Below are 26,170 nucleotides of genomic sequence, written 5' to 3' on the forward strand. Positions count from 1 at the left end.
AAAGCTAAGTGAAAAACGTAAACAGAACTCGTGTTGGTTCAGTCTGCCTTCTATTTTGACACGTAGAGTACGCGCGTCCACGCCAAAAACTGAATCACAAACTGTCACTTTGCTTCACGTTTATCTGTTTTGCATTTGCATTTTTGTCAGATATGCGAGATATGCAGCCTGTTGCTATAAAAAGAAGATAAACGCCGCATTTTGATTTTAGTTTTGACACAATTTTTGTATTTCATAAACAAAAGCGAAGGCAAAGCTAAAGTGACGCTGGGATTTTCTTTTTCCTGTTATAGATAAAGGCAGGAAATACATTTACATTGACAGCATTTTTTGTCCTTAGCAACGTACAGTACTGTGATAGTATACAGTCTGAGCAATTGAAGGTTAAGGGCCCTGCTCAGGGGCCCAACAGGGACAAGCTGGCAAGGGTGGGGCTTGAACCAGCGACCTTTCGATTACTAGTCCAGTAACTTAACCACGTTGCTACACTAAGATACAACTGGCCTCTCATAAATACCAAAATTATTAAGGTAGATTTTTCATTTTCAAGTGAAGGATTAGATTGGCAGGGTATTTGTTAAATGTCCTGTCTGTAAAACAGCTCTACATTTATATTTTAACCCAAACTAAACACATTTACACTGAACAAATGTAAATATACTAAATAAAAATAATAACAGTGTTCCATACAGTCATGAACAGCTCATATTGTTAATGTCTATATTTTTTAAAGGGAAATAAGCACTTTGAACTTTGTCTAATTGGTTGATCTCCAAAAAATGAGACAGTGCTTTCAAATGTAATAAGAAAATGTAATAATAAAGTTAATATAATTCAATAAATAATGAAATTACTGTATGGACGATGTGATATTGTACACATACACACACACCACAGATTTATTACTCAGATTTAAATTGATATGAAGTAAATATTTCAAATATACATTTGACAATTCATTCAGTTTCGAATGTTTATTATATCTATTGTTAATTTGACTTTATTTGACCGTTTGTGACATTATGTTTGTTTCTGTCAGAAGCATCGTGCTGTTAGCATGTTGCTAACTGTCTAAGTTTTGAGTAACCATGGCTCCACGCGCCCGGGCTCTGCCTCGCCGTTGCCGTGGCAACAAAAAGCACGCGCAGTGGTCGTATCTCAAATACAAACATTAAGCCCTAGATAGGGGCACTTCGTTCTGGGTGAAGTAGTTGCTCATGCACCCTGAGTAGTGCCCTAGATGTTTCTGATAGAGCAATTTGACATACATCCGCATAGAAAGCTAATAAAGCAGGAACGCTGCATTCAAACTTCGCCAAATAATCAACAAAGCTGAATAAAATTAAACTAAGATTAAACTTTCTACACAGTTAATAACACATTTATACATGTTTCAGACTTTACTGAACACGTTTATAAGATTTACCAAGTAACAGCATTATATACATACGTATATTACAGATGTATTTCATTTTACATTCTAAATGCCTTAAATGTCAATTTAATTGTAAATAATATATATATAGTATTATAAAGATATTATTTCTCATTTATAAAATTCATGCCACTTACATTTAGATTTTTAAAAGATGTTTTTCTGAGCATAAAGTAAAGTTTGCCCTTAAAAAAAACCTTATTATTGTTTATTATTTAAGTATTAACTTATTAGATATTAAACAAACTATTAAATAAACACTTTATGCAGAAACTGGTGGATTTACAGCAACAAAAATGCATTATTTTTAAATTCTGAATGTATTACAATAGGTATTATAGTAATTGACTAAATTCACATCCATATATAAGAATAATCAGTAAATGTAAATAATACATTTAATTAATATCATATAATATCACAGTAATACATAGATTCTGCTTATTGAATAGTTATTAGAAATGCACACTTGTATGTGTAATTCCTATAAAAACACACACACTATGATATACTATTAAAAATAATAACTATACATCCTTATATCAATAAGTTTGGATATAATTTAAATCTTTACATCACTTTTAACAGATAGTACAGTAAAATAGCAGTGATTGCATGTGGTGTTTTAGATTAGATTATGTATTTTTTTACTTTTGTACAGTTATTAAATAATTACATTAGATGAATATAATAATAAATGGTTAGTTATTAAGTAGTAATGCTGGTTATTACACTTACATCTTTACTAACAGATGCCAGTAGAAACATAACAGTGTGAGGTGTTTTTATTATATAAAACTCTTAATCTTTATCTTCTTTAAGTTGTTTTAATGTGTATTATTGTGTGTATGAAGTGAAATGAATGAGTATATTGTAAGCCAGTGTATATGTGGGTGAATATTCTCAGTTGTATAGAAGTTTAGTTGAGCTGTAAACACTCACAGAGAGTTTCTTACCTCCAGTAACAGCAGTAATCCAGCTCCGAGACTCCCAAACACTCCCAAAACTCTCACATCCGGCGTGGAAATCCAGCTGTGGGCTGCTGTGGAGCTGTGTGGGGTGTGAATACTTATTCTTCTCTCTGTACAGCTGAGTTATTACAGTAATGTAGATGTTAAATAAAGCGGAACTCTCACTTCCCCCTGGTTCTCTCTCTCCAGTGTCTCATTCAGTATTCCTATTCAGCCTGGAACTCCAGAAACCACGCCCACCTCATTCATTATTCATAAGCTCATTACAATACTGCTCTGTGATTGGACAGCGCGGTCTACTCCGGTATACAGTCGTGGGAAAAAGTAAGTGCACCCTCCTTCAACTCTATGGTTGGACTTGTCAGGGTCTATAACCTGATTTCCTCAACAATACGCTAAGTTTATAAATCAGGTCTGAAAAAGGAAGCAGGATGAAGGTCCTTGTTGATTCTGGTTCCTCTTAAAGTGTCTTACTTGTAATATTTAGAGAGTTTTACTTGCCACTGCCCCCCTCAGCAGCTCATCATTGGTTTTTTAAGATAAGATCAAATAATATAAGATAACCTTTTATTATCCCACATGGGGAAATTTACAGTATTTACGTACAGCAACTTAAATAGATATAAAAGTGTTTACACATGTATTTAAAAAATACAAATAAAAAAAAATACAAGAATTATAGTTAACAGGTCTGATGGTCCTTTTTGGTCCTTGAATGTGTAAAGTTGCTTTCATATGATGTCCACTGTCAAAAAAAGTAAACACATCCTACTTCTATGCACAATCATCTTATGCCTGGTTCACACTACACGACTTTTGCCCTGATTTTCGCTCGGCGACTGGTCGGCGCTAGATTTGCCGGCTCGGGAGCAACTCGGCGACCGAAACTCGGCTCTCGATCGCTACGTGTGAACTACCCAACAACTCGACCGAAGAGAGATATCTAGCATGTCAAATATCTGAATCTGAGTTGCCCGACTGGCAATGAGTGCTGTGTCGAACAGCCAATGAGAACACAAGATACGGTGTGAGGGGAAACACAGGGGAGGAGTGTAAACAGGTGGTACAGGGGTGTAATATAGTTTATATCAGAATACATCAGCACACACACAAGTTATACAGTATTTCTTAACCTCCAACTCACTACAGAACAATTCTTGCTGTTCACTCAGATTCATTTATTTTTACTCCTTGATTTTACGCTGCACATCAGAGCACAAACTTTGATCTCTCGCTACTTGTTGACATGTATTTTTGGACGTGGTATCATTAAACCCCTCGTCACTTCTCGCGTGTGTTCTCGTGACTAAACGTAAACGACTAAAGGTTTCCACTGTTGGGCCCTTAAACAAGGCTCTTAACCCTCAGTGGCTCAGAAGGTTGGCAGTTCAAATCCACTCGCCAACATGCCGAGGCACATAATCCTCATTTACTTGAACTGTATTCAGTCATAATTGTAGGTCACTTTGTATAAAAGCATCTGCTGAATGCTGTACTTGTAAAAACTGTATTTGTTTTTACCTCACTGTCCCAACTTTTTTGGACTTGCTGAATGTTGCTGAATGTTAATGCTTAGAAAATAGACAAACAGACATTTACATTTTCGGCATTTATGATACGCTTTTATCCAAAGCGACGTACAGTACTGTGACAGTTTATTATTTAAGCAATTGAGGGTTAAAGGCCTCGCTCAAAGGTCCAACAGTGACAACCTGGCAGACAACTGGCAGACAGACAGACAGATAGACAGACAGACAGACAGACAGATACATAGATACATAGAAAGACAGACAGACATATAGATAGATAGATAGATAGATAGATAGATAGATAGATAGATAGATAGATAGATAGATAGATAGATAGATAAACAGACAAACAGACAGACAGACAGATAGACAGACAGACAGACAGATAGATGATAGATAGATAGATAGATGATAGATAGATAGATAGATAGATAGATGGATGGATGGATGGATGGATGGATGGATGGATGGATGGATGGATAGATAGATAGATAGATAGATAGATAGATAGATAGATAGATAGATAGATAGATAGATAGATAGATGATAGATAGATAGATAGATAGATAGATAGATAGATAGATAGATAGATAGATAGATAGATAGATAGATAGAATAGATGATAGATGGATGGATGGATGGATGGATGGACGGACGGACGGACGGACAGACAGACAGATAGATATTTCTAGATACTGTGTTATGTTGTATCATGTTCAGAATTAAATGGACAGGTTGAGATGTTTTCATTCTTTGTTTATCTCTGGTGTTTGGTTCATCCAGTTGTATTTTATTTCTGTACCGTGAGAATCATCAGGATTTACATGACAGATCCTAAACAATAATCACTGATCACAATCAGAATGACACGCCCGACGGATCAAAGCTGGGATCAGACCACACGCCGTCCAGCTTCTCAGGAACTCGTGCTTCAGGACAGAGTTCAGAAGATCTGAGTGCTCCTGATTTCCATATCTGATCCATCTATCTGCTTCATTTCCATCTTTTATCCTGGTGAGGCTTTTATTATCAACCACACTGAATATCTGATCTGTTCAGCCAGCACAACAACAGCTCATGCAAATATGTCTATCTGTCTAGCAGCTACATTTTGCCACGTTTTGCTAAGTCAGTTTTGGCAGTGTTGGGGCTTCAACCAGTGACCTTTTGATTACTAGTCCAGTACTAGTTCAGAACCACTAGGTTACAACTGCCTACAACATTAAATCACGTTTCTAGTATAAGCAATAAAGCATTAATACGTTTTAATCTGTAATTTCCAACGTTCTACTGTTTCCAAAGCAGTAAAACTGATCAGTGTTGCCATCACAAGCGGATCAATAATTCTGGGTGTAATTTAGAGCTTCCAGTTCAATTCCTGCTTGTTTTTGTGATGTGAGGGGATAACCGAAGAGCCCAGGGGAAACCCACAGAGATATGGGGTGAACATACTCAACTCCTCACTGTCCCCAGGACTCATTCATTTAAATGTACCACGATTGTTTTAGTAGTAAATAAATGACCTGCATTGATGGATTGGGTTTCTGACTGGCTGCACTTCTACAAACTCTCCACCAGATAGAGACACACAACAGCAAACACATGAACTGATCGTATGAATCGATTTCGGGAATCGACACGTTTAAATGATTCACATACTTGTATACGTTTACAAACAATTGCAAAATTAGAATCATACATATGAGTCGATTTTAGAATTCAGGAAAGAATCAGCTTAGAATCGACTCTATCTGTAGGTTCCTTTTATTTTGGACAATACTTAATTTGTTGTTTGAAATAAGTTGTTTGAAACCTGTTTGTCGACTCATAGAATCGATTCATTTAAAAACAACAAACAACAAGAGAATTTGGGTCATAATGTAAATGTAATTATGTGCTTTCATTTTTATTAAAACAACAAAAAACCGCTGAGAACCGATTATCTTTTTGAGAAAATAATAAAAAGTCGTTTATAACCTGTTTGACTGGACTCTTAGAATCAATTCCGTTAAAAACCGAACAAACAACAAGAAAATTTGAATCATGATGTAAATGTGATTATGTGTTTTTATTTTACAACTGAAACAAAAAAAATCTGCTAAGAACCAACTCAATTGTGGGACAATAATAAAAAAAGGTTGTTTATAACCTGTTTGTCGACCGTTGACTCATATCAATTTAAACGGTCGATTCTTCAATCGATTCTTTAAAAACTGAAAAAACAACAATAGAATCTGAATTATAATGTAAATATTATTATGTGTTTTTATAAAATAAAACAAACAAAAAACTGCTAAGAGAAGACCTTCGTTATAAACTCCCTTTTTGGAACAATTTTAAATAAGTTGCTTGAAACCTGTTTGCCTACTGTTTGAATCGACTCTTAGAATCGATTCTTTTTAAAATCAGACAAACAACAAAAGCATCTGAATCATAATGTAAATGTGATTATATACTTTTATTTTACAATTGAAACAAAAAAGCTGCTAAAAACAGACTCCCTTTTTGGGACTATAATAAAATAAGTTGCTTAAAACATGTTTGCCGACCGTTTGAACCGACTCTTAGAACCGATTCTTTAAAAAACTAACAAACAACAAGAGCATTTTAATTATAATGTAAATGTGATTATGTGCTTTTATTTTGACATTAACCCAAAAGAACCCACGATGACACAGGTGTCACCACCTCTTTAAACGTTCTGAAAATTTTCCTTTTCAACTGTTTCTCATATTTTCACCCATGGAGTCCCTAAGTGACACATACTGAACAACCTAATGTGGTCATGTGACATGTCATGTGAATTTATGTTACCTGGACAACATTTCCAAGATGTCCGTGTGCCTGACTGGCTAATGTCACAAAGCAAGCCAATTTTAAAAAGTAGTTTTTTGTTTCAAAAGGTAAGATTCAAGCCATTTATCAGTCGTTTTCCTTCAATTACAAGTCCTTGATAGTATTCATTCTGTCCTGATTAAATTATTTCAATAATTTGATATAAAACAAATGAGGAAAATATCGCTGTGACATATATGTCACATCGGGACTTTACACACAAAATTTTCATTAAAAACCTCATGTGGCGTATTTGTCACAAAAAGAAAAAAGTAATGTTCTGCTGAGGTTATTTGACTGATTTAAATTTGGAAACTTATTTGTTTTTGTAGCATGAATAGCAAAAAGCGGTACAGTGTCCAGGATGCACTAGAAATCATTCAAGGAGATGACAGTGAGTTTGAGGAATGTGAAGATAGCTCAGATGAAGACCCTGACTATACTCCCAGTAGCAAAGACATTGAAAATGATGAGTCTAGTGAGTCCTGTGATTCAGACGATAGTGAATTAAATGAGGAACCACAACCCAAGATGAATCCTGGGCAGCAAAGTACTGGTGTTAAAGGAAGAACACAGTTTTCTTGGAGAAGGAAACAATTTGAAGCCCTTGAATGTACCTTCAAAGGTCAAAGTGTCACACCTCCAGATACTCCTCACACCCCTCTGGAGTATTTCAGGAAGTTCATCACATCAGATATGCTTGAGTTACTGAAGGAACAAACAAATCTGTACAGTGTACAAAAATCTGAAAATCACAGTTATGTAAACACCACTGTCAAGGAACTGGAAAAACTGATTGGCCTCTACCTACGCATGGGTCTTTGTCAGCTGCCAGGGAATCGTTCCTATTGGGAAAATGACACAAGATGTCCCATGGTGGCAGACAACATGTCACGCAATCGCTTTCAGACACTGCTTACATCCCTACATTTCACTGACAACACTGATATGTCAAACAGGCAAGCGGAAGATAAGTGCTGGAAGATCCGCCCCTGGCTCAAGATGTTTCGCAAACAATGTCTGGAAGTCACCCCAGAAGAGCACAACTCTGTTGATGAGCAAATGGTGTCCTTTAGGGGTACTCACAGCCCAATAAGACAGTATGTGAAAGGCAAGCCCCACCCTTGGGGATTAAAAATTTGGGCGCGCTGCTCTTCATCTGGAATTCTCTGTGATTTTCTGGTCTATGAAGGTGGAACTGGAAAGAAAACCTTACTTGGCATGGGAGGTGATGTTGTGGTCAAGTTGTGTGAAACTCTTCCATCAAACCAAAACTACAAAGTGTTTGCAGACAACTTTTTCACTTCAGCACCACTGGTTCTTGAGCTTCTTCAGCGGCAGATCTACTTTGTAGGAACAATCAGAAGCAATCGCTTGGCTGGGTGTCAGCTTGAGGATGAGAAAAGTCTTGCCAAGAGAGGCAGAGGGACTGTTGATCTCAGAGTGGAAAAAAAGGAAAGCATTGCCATTGTCAAGTGGTATGACAACAAATCTGTTACCCTGATCTCCTCTTACTGTGCCATAGAACCTCAGGACAAAGCTCAACGCTGGAGCAAATCAGACAAAGCATTTGTGAAAGTCAACAGGCCACAAATTGTGAAAGAGTACAACACATACATGGGAGGGGTAGACCTCCTAGATGCATGTGTTGGTAGACACAAGTACCACATGAGGTCACGGAGGTGGTACCTGTACCTGTTTTGGCAGACAATAATGCTGGCCATAGTAAATGCATGGCTGCTCTACCGTCGTGACTGTAAACTACTTGGAGTCAACAAGCCAATGAAACAAAGGAGCTTCCAGGCAGAGGTGGCATCAAGCTTAATTCTCTTGGGCTCACAAAGGGGTCGACCACCACTCAAAGCCACATCTCCACCTCCACCACCAAAGAGAGTTCGAGTTGGAATTCCTGAAGATGTTCGCTTGGACCAGGTTTCACACTGGCCTGTGAAATGTGACAAGCGTGGCCGCTGCAAATTATGCAAGATAAATGCAACCACGACTCTCTGTGAGAAATGTGATGTACGTCTTTGCTTCACGGAGGAAAGAAATTGTTTCAAGTGTTACCATTCAGCCTAGGCTAAACTGCCATAAGTGGTGCTAATAACAGTTCAAACATGATGCAGCTGACAAAAAACTGTTGATGTTTTTGTGCTTTTAATGCACTTTGGTTTTGACCAAAAGTAGTTTATTGGTCACTTTTTCAGTTTTGTTAACAGTTCCAGTTATTTGTGAAGAAGACCTCTGATATATAGCTGTGCGCAAATTTTTGTTGTAAAGCACCTCTAAGGAGGATATTTTTTGTTGAATCCAAGAGCTAAAGTTTTTATTTTGACACACTGTTGTGGAAATGATAATAAAAAGACAGCATGTGTTACAAAGCAAGAAAAGACTGTCAAGCAAATTCATTTTATATTAAGGATAACATTTACCTTTAACGCCTGATGTGACATATCAGTCACATTTCAGATCTTTGACACTAGGGGGTGTTATTTTGAAAAAAATGTCAGAAATATTTTCTTTGTGATCTGTTAATTCAGAATGATGACCCCCATAATTTTCCTCCATGGAGAAATAGGTGTGGGTTCTTATGGGTTAAAACAACAAAACAACTGCTGAGAACCAACTCCCTTTTTTGGAACGATAATAAAAAGGTTGTTTGAAACCTGTTTGTCGACTATTGAAATCGACTCTTAGAATCGATTCTTCTAAAGTCAATCGACAGGAGAATATAGAGCCGATGTGAACTGAATCATTGTGTGGTGTCGTTTTGAAATCGAGGTTTAAGAATCGACTCTTCTTATGAACGTATTCAATTATTTAAATCGGATTAACAGATTATTTTTATGGAGTCGATCATAAGAACCGAATTTTAGAATCGACTCCTTCACACATCGACTTAACCGGCGCTAGAAAAAAGAATCAGAATCAGAATCAGATTTAAATCGAATTGAATCGACTCTATGACTCATGAGTCGACCTGCTCTGGTTTGAAGGAAGCCCCGGCGATTCAAACAAAGCGGTGCATTGTGGGGGATTGCGGTGTTCGGTATTCACGGAGGGGTTTGCGCAGTGTGTGTGTGTGTGTGTGTGTGTGTGTGTGTGTGTGTGTGTGTGTGTGTGTGTGTGTGTGTGTGTGTGTGTGTGTGGACAGAGTTACGCACACTTCTCTGATCGTGTGTGTGAGTGTGTGTGTGTGTGTGTGTGTGTGTGTGTGTGCTGTACTGGAGGAGGAAGCGTGGATCCAGGAACGATTTACCGAGTTGGTACCGCGGTTATATCGGATCGAACCGGATGAGAGTGGAGGTGTGGAGGTGGGGTGAGGGACGCTGATGGGGTTTGGTGGGAGAGGGGTATCAGTGGGGGGCAGGTGGGGGTGGAAGTTGGGTATTAGTGGGTGACTGGAGCAGGAAGAAGTTCAGCTGGAGCGGTGGGACCCATCAAGTTCCTCCTCTCAACTGGTCTGAACTTCAGAGGTCTGGTCTCATCTTACCTGGTCTGGACTCCAAAGGTCTGGTCTCTTCTCAGCTGGTCTGAACTTCAGTGGTCTGGTCTCATCTAACCTGGTCTGGACTCATCTCACCTGTTCTAGTCTCCAGTGGTCTGGTCTCATCTCCAGAGGTCTGGTTTAGTTCTAACCTGGTCTGGACTCCAGAGGTCTGGTCTCTTCTCAGCTGGTCTCATCTCACCTGGTCTGGACTCATCTTAACTTGTCTGGACTCATCTCCAGTGGTGTGGTCTCATCTTCAGTGGTCTGTCTTACCTGGTCTGGACTCATCTCCAGTGGTCTGGTCTCCAGTGCAGGTAAGAAGCTCTAAGTCTTTATATTTATATTATTTAGTAGAAGATGAAAGACCGTGTGATACTGACTTCTCTGTGCCCATATAAATAGGGCTAGTTTGACTGCACAAAGTAAAAGGTACATGGAACAGTGGTCTTCCAAGGTCAGAAAGAAAAACCCAGGGGATTTGTACCTTCGGTCAGACGTCATCTAGGGCAGGTCAGTGAGAAGCTGCTGGAGCTCTGTCCACAGCAGAGTGAGCTTTACATCACCATGAGAGATGTGTGTTGACTTCTCTGTGCCCATATAAATAGGGCTAGTTCGACTGCACCCATTAAGTAATATCATATATGGAACAGTGGTCTTCAGAGTCAAGGGAAACATCCAGGCTGAAGGTTTGAGGAGATTAGGGCTGTAGATTAAATAACTGATGGGTTTGAGCCTTTGGAGCTCTGTCCACAGTCGAGAGAGCTGCACCCATGTAAATAAGGTTAGTCTGGCTGCACTTAGTACACTGAGAAGCTCTGTACAGACGTGGAACAGCGGTCTCGTTACCAAGGGTTAAAAGAAAAACAATCCGCCAGCCCATGCTGATGCACTCCACAAACCATTAAAAGCAATTCTGCGTAACAGCGACAGTGTGTACAGTCGAGCGAGCTCTACCGCTGGGTTGGAGAACGCTCCACGGTGTGATGCTACCACCACCGTGCTTTACAGGTGTTACAGTGGTGTTGGGTCTCCTCCAAACTCTGGACCTCTCTTTTCCCCATGTCTGTCTTGCTTTGAACAGTTGAGGGCTAGGGGCCTTGCTCGAGGGCCCAACAGTGGCAGCCTGGAAGCGGTGGGACTCGAACCACAGACCTTTTGAATACTAGACCGCCCTTCAGACTATAGTCGAGCTCTGAGGTTTAGATTGTGGTTGCCGTGGTGATGTAAAGCCTGCTTGACTGGTGTCAGTGATCCTCTTATCTCCGTGGCTCAGCATGAAGAATGTGCTCAGACGTGTTCTAGGTGTAGTCCTTAATTAATCAGAAGTGTAGGGGTCATCACAGCTCATCACACACTGTACACACACACACACACACACACACACACACACTGTACACACACTGCACACAAACACTGTACACACACACTGTACACACACACTGTACACACACACACACACACACACACACACACACTGTACACACTGTACACACACTGTATACACACTGTACACACACTACACACAAACACTGTACACACACTGCACACACACACTGTACACACACTGTACACACACTGCACACAAACACTGTACACACACTGTACACACACTGTACACACACTGCACACACACACTGTACACACACACTGTACACACACACTGTACACACACACTGTACATACTGTACACACACACTGTACACACACTGTACACACACACACACACACACACACTGTACACACACTGCACACAAACACTGTACACACACTGCACACACACACTGTACACACACTGTACACACACTGCACACACACACTGTACACACACTGTACACACACACACACACACACACACTGTACACACACTGTACACACACTGTACACACACACACACACACACACACTGTACACACACTGTACACACACTGTACACACACTACACACAAACACTGTACACACACACTGTACACACACTGTACACACACACACACACACACACTACACACACTGTACACACACTGTACACACACTACACACAAACACTGTACACACACACTGTACACACACTATACACACTGTACACACACTGTACACACACTACACACAAACACTGTACACACACACTGTACACACACTGTACACACACACACTGTACACACACTGTACACACACTACACACAAACACTGTACACACACACTGTACACACACACTGTACACACACTATACACACTGTACACACACTGTACACACACTACACACAAACACTGTACACACACTGTACACACACTGTACACACACACACACACACTGTACACACACACTGTACACACACTGTATACACACTGTACACACACTGTACACACACTGTACACACACTACACACAAACACTGTACACACACTGTACACACACTGTACACACACTGTACACACACTACACACAAACACTGTACACACACACTGTACACACACTGTATACACACTGTACACACACTACACACAAACACTGTACACACACACTACACACACACTACACACACACACTGTACACACACACACACTGTACACACACTGTACACACACTACACACACTGTACACACACTACACACACTGTACACACTGTACACACACTACACACTACACACACACACACACTGTACATACACACACTGTACACACAAACACTGTACACACACACTGTACACACACACACTGTACACACACTACACACACTGTACACACACACACACACTACACACACACTACACACACTGTACACACACACACTGTACACACACACACTGTACACACACTGTACACACACTACACACACTGTACACACACTACACACACTGTACACACACTACACACACACACTGTACACACACACTGTACACACACACACACTGTACACACACACTGTACACACACACACACTGTACACACACACTGTACACACACACTACACACAGACTGTACACGCACACTGTACACACACACTGTACACACACACACTGTACACACACTACACACACTACACACACACACTACACACACACTGTACACACACACACACACTACACACACTGTACACACACTGTACACACACTGTACACACACTACACACACACACTACACACACACACTACACACACACTGTACACACATTTACACACACACACTGTACACACACTGTACACACACACTGTACACACACACACTACACACACACTGTACACACACTACACACACTGTACACACTACACACACACACTGTGCACACACACTACACACACACTACACACACTACACACACACACTGTACACACACTACACACACACTGAACACACACTACACAAACACACTGTACACACACTACACACACACTGTACACACACTGTACACACACTACACACACACACTGTACACACACACTACACACACACTGTACACACACACTGTACACACACACTGTATACACACACTGTACACACACACTACACACACACTACACACACACTGTACACACACAGTACACACACACACACTACACACACACTGTACACACACACTGTACACACACACTGTATACACACACACTGTACACACACACTACACACACACTAAACACACACTACACACACACTGTACACACACTACACACACACTGTACACACACTACACACACACACTGTACACACACTACACACACTGTACACACACTACACACACTGTACACACACACACTGTACACACACTGTACACACACTACACACACACTGTCCACACACTACACACACACTGTACACACACACTGTACACACACTGTACACACACTACACACACTGTACACACACACTGTATACACACACACTGTACAGACACCGTACACACACACTGTACACACACTACACACACACTGTACACACACTGTACACACACACACTGTACACACACACACACTGTACACACACACACACTGTACACACACTGTACACACACACTACACACACACTGTACACACACACTGTACACACACTACACACACACACTGTACACACACTACACACACTGTACACACACACACACTGTAAGGGGTTAGGTATCCTACGGGGTTAGGGTTAAGCTTAGGGTTAAGGACACTGCACACACACACTTATACACACGCACACACTGTACACATACTATATACACGCTATAAGCATACTGCACACACCCACACACTGCACACACACACACACACACTGCACACACACACTATACACACTGTACACACACTGTACTCATTTTCAGGGACCTACACAAGTGTGACAGTATACAGTCTGAGCAATTGAGGGTTAAGGGCCTTGCTCAGGGGCCCACCAGCATTAACCTAGCAGTGATGTGGCTTGAACCAGCGACCTTCTGATTACTAGTCCAGTATCTTAACCACTAGGCTACAGCTGCACTAAACACACACACACACACACACTGCTGTTAGTGACACCTGTTGTATCTACGTCAGAAAGTAAAGCAAGAAACAACGAGACGCCCTGTTACACACACACACACACACACACACACACACACACCACTGTACACTCAACAGCTGTGTATGTGTGTGTGTGGTTTGATGGGTTTCTGGTCGGACCAGTTGTGGTGGTTTAATGGTATTTAGTTTGAACATTTACTGTGGGGTTTTGTAAGTGTGTGTACAGTGTGTGTGTGTGTGTGTGTGTGTGTGTGTGTGTGTGTGCAGGGTTTGTGTGTGTGTGTGTGTGTGTGTGTGTGTGTGTAAATTGCTTTTCATATCTGGACAATGTAGTTGCAGTGTGTGTGTGTACTGTGTGTCTAGTCTGTGCTTGTAGTGTGTACAGTGTATGTGTACTGTGTGTGTATACAGTATGAGTGTGTGTGTATATACAGTACGAGTGTGTGTATACAGTATGAGTGTGTATATACAGTATGAGTGTGTGTATATATACAGTATATGAGTGTGTGTGTATACAGTATGAGTGTGTATATAAAGTATGAGTGTGTGTGTGTATACAGTATGAGTGTGTGTGTATATATACAGTATATGAGTGTGTGTGTTTGTGTATATACAGTATGAGCGTGTGTATATATACAGTATGTGTGTGTGTATACAGTACGAGTGTGTGTATACAGTACGAGTGTGTGTATACAGTATGAGTGTGTGTGTATATACAGTATGAGCGTGTGCATACAGTATGAGTGTGTGTGTATATACAGTATGAGCGTGTATATACAGTATGAGTGTGTATATACAGTATGAGTGTGTGTATATATACAGTATATGAGTGTGTGTGTATACAGTATGAGTGTGTATATACAGTATGAGTGTGTGTGTGTATACAGTATGAGTGTGTGTGTATATATACAGTATATGAGTGTGTGTGTTTGTGTATATACAGTATGAGCGTGTGTATATATACAGTACGTGTGTGTGTATACAGTACGAGTGTGTGTATACAGTATGAGTGTGTGTGTGTATATACAGTATGAGCGTGTGTATACAGTATGAGTGTGTATATACAGTATGAGCGTGTGTATACAGTATGAGTGTGTATATACAGTATGAGTGTGTGTATATATACAGTATATGAGTGTGTGTGTATACAGTATGAGTGTGTATATACAGTATGAGTGTGTGTGTATATATACAGTATATGAGTGTGTGTGTTTGTGTATATACAGTATGAGCGTGTGTATATATACAGTACGTGTGTGTGTATACAGTACGAGTGTGTATATACAGTACGAGTGTGTGTATACAGTATGAGTGTGTGTGTATATATACAGTATATGAGTGTGTGTGTATATACAGTATGAGCGTGTGTATATATACAGTATGAGTGTGTGTGTATATATACAATATGAGCGTGTGTATATATACAGCATGAGTGTGTGTGTATATATACAGTATGAGTGTGTGTATACAGTATGAGTGTGTGTATATATACAGCATGAGTGTGTGTGTATATATACAATATGAGTGTGTGTGTGTATATATACAATATGAGTGTGTGTATATATACAATATGAGTGTGTGTAAATATACAGTATGAGTGTGTGTATATATACAGTATGAGTGTGTGTGTATATATACAATATGAGCGTGTGTATATATACAGCATGAGTGTGTGTGTGTGTGTGTATATACAGTATGACTGTGTGTATACAGTATGAGTGTGTGTGTATATACAATATAAGTGTGTGTGTGTATATACAATATGAGTGTGTGTATATATACAATATGAGTGTGTGTAAATATACAGTATGAGTGTGTGTATATATACAGTATGAGCGTGTGTGTGTATATATACAGCATGAGTGTGTGCGTGTGTATATATACAGTATGAGTGTGTGTATACAGTATGAGTGTGTGTATATATACACAGAATGAGTGTGTGTGTATATATACAATATGAGTGTGTGTATATATATACAATATGAGCGTGCGTATATATACAGCATGAGTGTGTGTGTATATACTGTATATACAATATGAGTGTGTGTATATATACAGTATGAGTGTGTGTATATATACAGTATGAGTGTGTGTATATATACAGTATGAGTGTGTGTATATATACAATGAGTGTGTGTTTATATACAGTATGAGTGTGTGTGTGTATATATACAATATGAGTGTGTATATATACAATATGAGCGTGTGTATATATACAGCATGAGTGTGTGTGTATATATACAATATGAGTGTGTGTATATATACAGAATGAGTGTGTGTGTATATATACAGTATGAGTGTGTGTGTATATATACAATATGAGTGTGTGTGTATATACAGTATGAGTGTATGTTTATATACAATATGAGTGTGTGTATATATACAGTATGAGTATGAGTGTATATATACAGTATGAGTGTGTGTGTATATATACAGTATGAGCGTGTGTATACAGTACAAGTGTGTGTATACAGTACGAGTGTGTGTGTATATATACAGTATGAGTGTGTGTATATACAGTGTATCACAAAAGTGAGTACACCCCTCACATTTCTGCAAATATTTCATTATATCTTTTCATGGGACAACACTATAGACATGAAACTTGGATATAACTTAGAGTAGTCAGTGTACAGCTTGTATAACAGTGTAGATTTACTGTCTTCTGAAAATAACTCAACACACAGCCATTAATGTCTAAATAGCTGCAACATAATTGAGTACACCCCACAGTGAACATGTCCAAATTGTGCCCAAATGTGTCGTTGTCCCTCCCTGGTGTCATGTGTCAAGGTCCCAGGTGTAAATGGGGAGCAGGGCTGTTAAATTTGGTGTTTTGGGTACAATTCTCTCATACTGGCCACTGGATATTCAACATGGCACCTCATGGCAAAGAACTCTCTGAGGATGTGAGAAATACAATTGTTGCTCTCCACAAAGATGGCCTGGGCTATAAGAAGATTGCTAACACCCTGAAACTGAGCTACAGCATGGTGGCCAAGGTCATACAGCGGTTTTCCAGGACAGGTTCCACTCGGAACAGGCTTCGCCAGGGTCGACCAAAGAAGTCGAGTCCACGTGTTCGGCGTCATATCCAGAGGTTGGCTTTAAAAAATAAACACGAGTGCTGCCAGCATTGCTGCAGAGGTTGAAGACGTGGGAGGTCAGCCTGTCAGTGCTCAGACCATACGCCACACACTGCATCAACTCGGTCTGCATGGTCGTCATCCCAGAAGGAAGCTGACGCACAAGAAAGCCCGCAAACAGTTTGCTGAAGACAAGCAGTCCAAGAACATGGATTACTGGAATGCCCTGTGGTCTGACGAGACCAAGATAAACTCGTTTGGCTCAGATGGTGTCCAGCATGTGTGGCGGCACCCTGGTGAGAAGTACCAAGACAACTGTGTCTTGCCTACAGTCAAGCATGGTGGTGGTAGCATCATGGTCTTGGGCTGCATGAGTGTTGCTGGCACTGGGGAGCTGCAGTTCATTGAGGGAAACATGAATTCCAACATGTACTGTGACATTCTGAAACAGAGCATGATCCCCTCCCTTCGAAAACTGGGCCTCATGGCAGTTTTCCAACAGGATAACGACCCCAAACACAACCTCCAAGATGACAACTGCCTTGCTGAGGAAGCTGAAGGTAAAGGTGATGGACTAAACCCAATTGAGCACCTGTGGCGCATCCTCAAGTGGAAGGTGGAGGAGTTCAAGGTGTCTAACATCCACCAGCTCCGTGATGTCATCATGGAGGAGTGGAAGAGGATTCCAGTAGCAACCTGTGCAGCTCTGGTGAATTCCATGCCCAGGAGGGTTAAGGCAGTGCTGGATAATAATGGTGGTCACACAAAATATTGACACTTTGGGCACAATTTGGACATGTTCACTGTGGGGTGTACTCACTTATGTTGCAGCTATTTAGACATTAATGGCTGTGTGTTGAGTTATTTTCAGAAGACAGTAAATCTACACTGCTATACAAGTTGTACACTGACTACTCTAAGTTATATCCAAGTTTCATGTCTATAGTGTTGTCCCATGAAAAGATATAATAAAATATTTGCAGAAATGTGAGGGGTGTACTCACTTTTGTGATACACTGTATATACAGTACGAGCGTGTGTATACAGTATGAGTGTGTGTGTGTATACACAGCATGAGTGTCTGTGTGTGTGTGTGTATACACAGCATAAGTGTGTGTGTATATATACAGTATATGAGTGTGTGTATACACAGCATGAGTGTGTGTATATATAAAGTATGAGAGTGTGTATATATACAGCATGAGTGTGTGTGAGTATATATACAATATGAGTGTGTGTATATATACAGAATGAGTGTGTGTATATATACAGTATGATTGTGTGTATATATACAGTATGAGTGTGTGTGTATATATACAGTATGAGCGTGTGTATACAGTACAAGTGTGTGTATACAGTATGAGTGTGTGTGTATATATAGAGTATGAGTGTGTGTATATATATACAGTATGAGCGTGTGTATACAGCATGAGTGTGTGTGTATATATACAGTATATGAGTGTGTGTATACACAGCATGAGTGTGTGTGTGTGTGTATATATAAAGTATGAGCGTGTGTGTATACACAGCATGTGTGTGTGTGTATATATACAATATGTGTGTGTGTATATATTCAGTATGAGTGTGTGTTTGTATATATACAATGTGTGTGTGTGTGTTTGTATATATTCAGTATGAGGGTGTGTTTGTATATATACAATATGAGTGTGTGTGTTTGTATATATTCAGTATGAGCGTGTGTGTATACACAGCATGAGTGTGTATGTATATATACAGTATGAGTGTGTGTGTATACACAGCATGTGTGTGTGTATATATACAGTATGAGTGTGTGTGTATACACAGCATGAGTGTGTGTGTACATATGCAGTATGAGTGTGTGTGTATACAGTGTATCACAAAAGTGAGTACACCCCTCACATTTCTGCAGATATTTAAGTATATCTTTTCATGGGACAACACTGACAAAATGACACTTTGACACAATGAAAAGTAGTCTGTGTGCAGCTTATATAACAGTGTAAATTTATTCTTCCCTCAAAATAACTCAATATACAGCCATTAATGTCTAAACCACCGGCAACAAAAGTGAGTACACCCCTAAGAGACTACACCCCTAAATGTCCAAATTGAGCACTGCTTGTCATTTTCCCTCCAAAATGTCATGTGATTTGTTAGTGTTACTAGGTCTCAGGTGTGCATAGGGAGCAGGTGTGTTCAATTTAGTAGTACAGCTCTCACACTCTCTCATACTGGTCACTGAAAGTTCCAACATGGCACCTCATGGCAAAGAACTCTCTGAGGATCTTAAAAGACGAATTGTTGCGCTACATGAAGATGGCCAAGGCTACAAGAAGATTGCCAACACCCTGAAACTGAGCTGCAGCACAGTGGCCAAGATCATCCAGCGTTTTAAAAGAGCAGGGTCCACTCAGAACAGACCTCGCGTTGGTCGTCCAAAGAAGCTGAGTGCACGTGCTCAGCGTCACATCCAACTGCTGTCTTTGAAAGATAGGCGCAGGAGTGCTGTCAGCATTGCTGCAGAGATTGAAAAGGTGGGGGGTCAGCCTGTCAGTGCTCAGACCATACGCCGCACACTACATCAAATTGGTCTGCATGGCTGTCACCCCAGAAGGAAGCCTCTTCTGAAGTCTCTACACAAGAAAGCCCGCAAACAGTTTGCTGAAGACATGTCAACAAAGGACATGGATTACTGGAACCATGTCCTATGGTCTGATGAGACCAAGATTAATTTGTTTGGTTCAGATGGTCTCAAGCATGTGTGGCGGCAATCAGGTGAGGAGTACAAAGATAAGTGTGTCATGCCTACAGTCAAGCATGGTGGTGGGAATGCCATGGTCTGGGGGTGTTGGGGAGTTACATTTCATTGAGGGACACATGAACTCCAATATGTACTGTGAAATACTGAAGCAGAGCATGATCCCCTCCCTCCGGAAACTGGGTCGCAGGGCAGTGTTCCAGCATGATAATGACCCCAAACACACCTCTAAGACGACCACTGCTTTATTGAAGAGGCTGAGGGTAAAGGTGATGGACTGGCCAAGCATGTCTCCAGACCTAAACCCAATAGAACATCTTTGGGGCATTCTCAAGCGGAAGGTGGAGGAGCGCAAAGTCTCGAATATCCGCCAGCTCCGTGATGTCGTCATGGAGGAGTGGAAAAGCATTCCAGTGGCAACCTGTGAAGCTCTGGTAAACTCCATGCCCAGGAGAGTTAAGGCAGTTCTGGGAAATAATGGTGGCCACACAAAATATTGACACTTCAGGAACTTTCACTAAGGGGTGTACTCACTTTTGTTGCCGGTGGTTTAGACATTAATGGCTGTATATTGAGTTATTTTGAGGGAAGAATAAATTTACACTGTTATATAAGCTGCACACAGACTACTTTTCATTGTGTCAAAGTGTCATTTTGTCAGTGTTGTCCCATGAAAAGATATACTTAAATATCTGCAGAAATGTGAGGGGTGTACTCACTTTTGTGATACACTGTATATACAGTATGAGTGTGTGTGTATATATACAGTATGAGTGTGTGTGTATACACAGCATGAGTGTGTGTGTACATATGCAGTATGAGTGTGTGTGTATACACAGCATGTGTGTGTGTATATATACAGTATGAGTGTGTTTATACAATGAGTGTGTGTGTGTATATACAATATGAGTGTGTGTGTGTATATACAGTATGAGTGTGTGTGTATATATACAGTATGAGCGTGTGTGTGTATACACAGCATATGTGTGTGTGTGTGTATATACAGTATGAGTGTGTGTGTATACACAGCATGAGTGTGTGTGTGTGTATATACAATATGAGTGTGTGTGTGTATATACAATATGAGTGTGTGTGTATATACAATTTGAGTGTGTGTGTGTGTGTATATACAATATGAGCGTGTGTATACAGTATGAGTGTGTGTGTATATATACAGTATGAGCGTGTGTATACAGTACAAGTGTGTGTATTCAGTATGAGTGTGTGTATATACACAGTGTGTGTGTGTGTATATATACAGTACGAGCGTGTGTATACAGTATGAGTGTGTGTGTGTATATACACAGTGTGTGTGTGTATATATACAGTACGAGCGTGTGTATACAGTATGAGTGTGTGTGTGTATACACAGCATGAGTGTCTGTGTGTGTGTGTGTGTGTATACACAGCATAAGTGTGTGTGTATATATACAATATGAGTGTGTGTGTTTGTATATATTCAGTATGAGTGTGTGTTTGTATATATACAGTATGAGTGTGTATGTATATATACAATATGAGTGTGTGTGTGTGTGTATATATACAATGAGTGTGTGTGTTTGTATATATTCAGTATGAGTGTGTGTTTGTATATATACAGTATGAGTGTGTGTGTATATATACACAGTATGAGCGTGTGTGTATATATACACAGTATGAGCGTGTGTGTATACACAGCATGAGTGTGTGTGTATATATACAGTATAAGTGTGTGTGTATACACAGCATGAATGTGTGTATATATACAGTATGAGTGTGTGTGTATACACAGCATGAGTGTGTAATTATATACAGTATGAGTGTGTGTGTATACACAGCATGAGTGTGTGTATATATACAGTATGAGTGTGTGTGTATACACAGCATGTGTGTGTGTATATATACAGTATTAGAGTGTGTGTATACACAGCATGTGTGTGTGTGTATATATACAGTATGAGCGTGTGTGTATACACAGCATGAGTGTGTGTGTGTATATATACAATATGAGTGTGTGTGTATATACAATATGAGTGTGTGTGTTTGTATATATTCAGTATGTGTGTGTGTGTATACACAGCATGAGTGTGTGTGTGTATATATACAATATGAGTGTGTGTGTGTGTATATACAATATAAGTGTGTGTGTTTGTATATATACAGTATGAGTGTGTGTGTATACACAGCATGTGTGTGTGTATATATACAGTATGAGTGTGTGTGTATACACAGCATGTGTGTGTGTATATATACATTATGAGCGTGTGTGTATACACAGCATGAGTGTGTGTGTATATATACAATATGAGTGTGTGTGTGTATATACAATATGAGCGTGTGTGTTTGTATATATTCAGTATGTGTGTGTATATATACAGTATGAGTGTGTGTGTATATATACAATATGAGTGTGTGTGTTTGTATATATTCAGTATGAGTGTGTGTTTGTATATATACAGTATGAGTGTGTGTGTATATATACACAGTATGAGCGTGTGTGTATATATACAGTATAAGTGTGTGTGTATACACAGCATGTGTGTGTATATATACAGTATGAGTGTGTGTGTATACACAGCATGTGTGTGTATATATACAGTATGAGTGTGTGTGTATACACAGCATGTGTTTGTATATATACAGTATGAGTGTGTGTGTATACACAGCATGAGTGTGTGTATATATACAGTATGAGTGTGTGTGTATACACAGCATGTGTGTGTGTATATATACAGTATGAGTGTGTGTGTATACACTGCATGTGTGTGTGTATTTATACAGTATGAGCGTGTGTGTGTATACACAGCATGTGTGTGTGTGTATATATACAATATGAGTGTGTGTGTTTGTATATATTCAGTATGAGTGTGTGTGTATACACAGCATGAGTGTGTGTGTGTATATATACAATATGAGTGTGTGTGTGTGTGTATATACAATATGAGTGTGTGTGTTTGTATATATACAGTATGAGTGTGTGCATACACAGCATGTGTGTGTGTATATATACAGTATGAGCGTGTGTGTATACACAGCATGAGTGTGTGTGTATATATACAATATGAGTGTGTGTGTGTATATACAATATGAGTGTGTGTGTTTGTATATATTCAATATGAGTGTGTGTGTGTGTGTGTATATATACAGTATGAGCGTGTGTGTATACACAGCATGAGTGTGTGTGTATATATACAATATGAGTGTGTGTGTGTGTATATACAATATGAGTGTGTGTGTTTGTATATATTCAGTATGAGTGTGTGTATATATACAGTATGAGTGTGTGTGTATACACAGCATGTGTGTGTGTGTATTAATACAGTATGAGTGTGTGTGTATACACAGCATGTGTGTGTGTATTAATACAGTATGAGTGTGTGTATACACAGCATGTGTGTGTGTGTATATATATACAATATGAGTGTGTGTCTGTATATATTCAATATGAGTGTGTGTGTTTGTATATATTCAATATGAGTGTGTGTACACAGAGTATAATTGTGTGTGTATACAGTATGAGTGTGTAGATAAGTGTATATAGTGTACAGTGCATGAGTGTGTGTGTGTGTATACAATATGAGTGTGTGTGTGTGTGTGTGTGTACAGTATGAGTGTGTGTGTGTGTGCGTGTGTGTACAGTGTGAGTGTGTGTGTGTGTGTGCGTGTATACAGTATGAGTGTGTGTGTGTAGTGTGTGTGTGTGTACAGTATGAGTGTGTGTGTGTGTGTACAGTATGAGTGTGTGTGTGTGTGTGTGTACAGTATGAGTGTGTGTGTGTGCGTGTGTGTACAGTATGAGTGTGTGTGTGTGTGTACAGTATGAGTGTGTGTGTGTGTGCGTGTGTGAACAGTATGAGTATGAGTGTGTGTGTACAGTATGAGTGTGTGTGTGTGTGCGTGTGTGTACAGTATGAGTGTGTGTGTGTGTGTGTGTGTGCGTGTGTGTACAGTATGAGTGTGTGTGTGTGTGTGTACAGTATGAGTGTGTGTGTGTGTGCGTGTGTGAACAGTATGAGTGTGTGTGTGTGTGCGTGTATACAGTATGAGTGTGTGTGTGTGCTTGTGTACAGTATGTGTGTGTGTGTGTGTGTGTGTGCGTGTGTGAACAGTATGAGTGTGTGTGTGTGTGCGTGTATACAGTATGAGTGTGTGTGTGTGTGTGTGTGTGTGCATGTATACAGTATGAGTGTGTGTGTGTGTGTGTGTGTGTGTGTGTGTGTGTGCGTGTATACATACTTAATACCCTTAAACATCATTAACCAGGCGGAAAGTTCCGGGAGCCGTAGGACGAGTGCTGGTGCGGATCGTCTCTCGCCTCATTGGCCGAGCGGTGGTGTGGGAGGGACGTGTGATCGTAACCGACCAATCAGAGACACTGAGACTCATCCATCAAAGAGATCAAAGGAGTGATTTAAATTTGCTTTGATCTGGTGGAGCTGTACAGAAATGGGGAGGTGAATCAGAGCGCTGGTGCACTGCTGTGTGTGTGTGTGTGTGTGTGTGTGTGTGTGTGTGTGTGTGTGTGTGTGTGTGTGTGGGCGGGGCCTGTGGAACACAAGCTGCTGTTGGGTGCTGGTGCGCATGTGTGCTGCTGACTCTGATGATACACACACACACACACACACACACACACACACACACAGGCGCAGGGTGAGCGTGCAGGTGCAGCGTGGGGTGTGAGCGCGACCTCGGACAGCCGCCGCCGCAGCAGCATCGCCGGACCGGCGGATCACAGGCGGATTTACTCCTGCGCCGCATCCATCATAATCTGGATTATTATTCCTCCGCAGCGGGGCCGGGGGACACGGGGGGCGGCGAGGGGGGCACACCGCCGCCTCTCTCGCATTTAGGAGAAAGGCAAGAGAGCGGAGGAGGGGGGGGAGGAAGGGCAGCGCTCTCTCGCCGGAGCATCAGAAACCCCCGATAATTAGCAGAGGAGAGAATCCACTCCACACGGGGGTCAGGGATTCGGGGGTCAGGGATTCGGGGGTCAGGGATTCGGGGGTCAGGGATTCGGGACATCAGGATCGGTACAGCTGCGCCCCGGAGTCCTGACAGCAACACCCCCCCCCCCCCCCCCTCCTTAAACCCGGAAGCACGGGAACCTGGGAACTACGGAACCGGGACACTGGCGCAAAAACAGAACGGAACTGGAGAACACTGGGAGGATTTACGTACACGCCGGCATCTGCAGTACACACGCTGAACCGGGAGGGTGGGGGCGGGGCTTATTACATTTAATATATATATTTATATATAAAGTTCTTTAGTTTTTAGTATCTCTAGAAATGTAAACATCCGAATGATTTTCCTGTTTCTAAGCTAATTAAACATTAACGGTGCGACCGCGCTCACCCCGGACCGCTTCGTTCACGCTCAGAACTGTGAAGTACGGTGGAGGGAGTCTCGTATTCCCGGGAGCCGATCGCAAAAGCCATTCGCTAAAAATCCAGTTACGTCCGAATTCCAGTCGGCACCCGGAGCTCCTCCTTCGCGGCTTTGCGGGACTCCGACTCTAAATGCTATACAGCGGCCCTGAATGGAAAACCACCGTCGTTCTTTTGGAATTTAACCAAGCAATGAAGGATTAAGGACGAGAGTTCTCGCTCGGGGCTCCGGCGTACGTATTATAT

The 26,170-nt window shown here is 40.7% G+C and overlaps 1 protein-coding gene across 1 annotated transcript in view; it reads left to right on the forward strand.

Annotated features, from left to right (window-relative positions):
* Window positions 1–10,177: 10,177 nt before the first annotated feature.
* Window positions 10,178–26,170, forward strand: part of capn15 (calpain 15) — a 47,115-nt gene continuing 31,122 nt past the window's right edge. Inside the window, exon 1 of the mRNA XM_062991526.1 lies at window positions 10,178–10,574. The gene's annotated coding sequence lies outside the window, so the exon portion shown is untranslated. The remainder of the gene's footprint in view (window positions 10,575–26,170) is intronic.

The sequence above is a fragment of the Trichomycterus rosablanca genome, chromosome 3, assembly GCF_030014385.1.
Source record: "Trichomycterus rosablanca isolate fTriRos1 chromosome 3, fTriRos1.hap1, whole genome shotgun sequence".
NCBI classification, from domain to species: domain Eukaryota; kingdom Metazoa; phylum Chordata; class Actinopteri; order Siluriformes; family Trichomycteridae; genus Trichomycterus; species Trichomycterus rosablanca.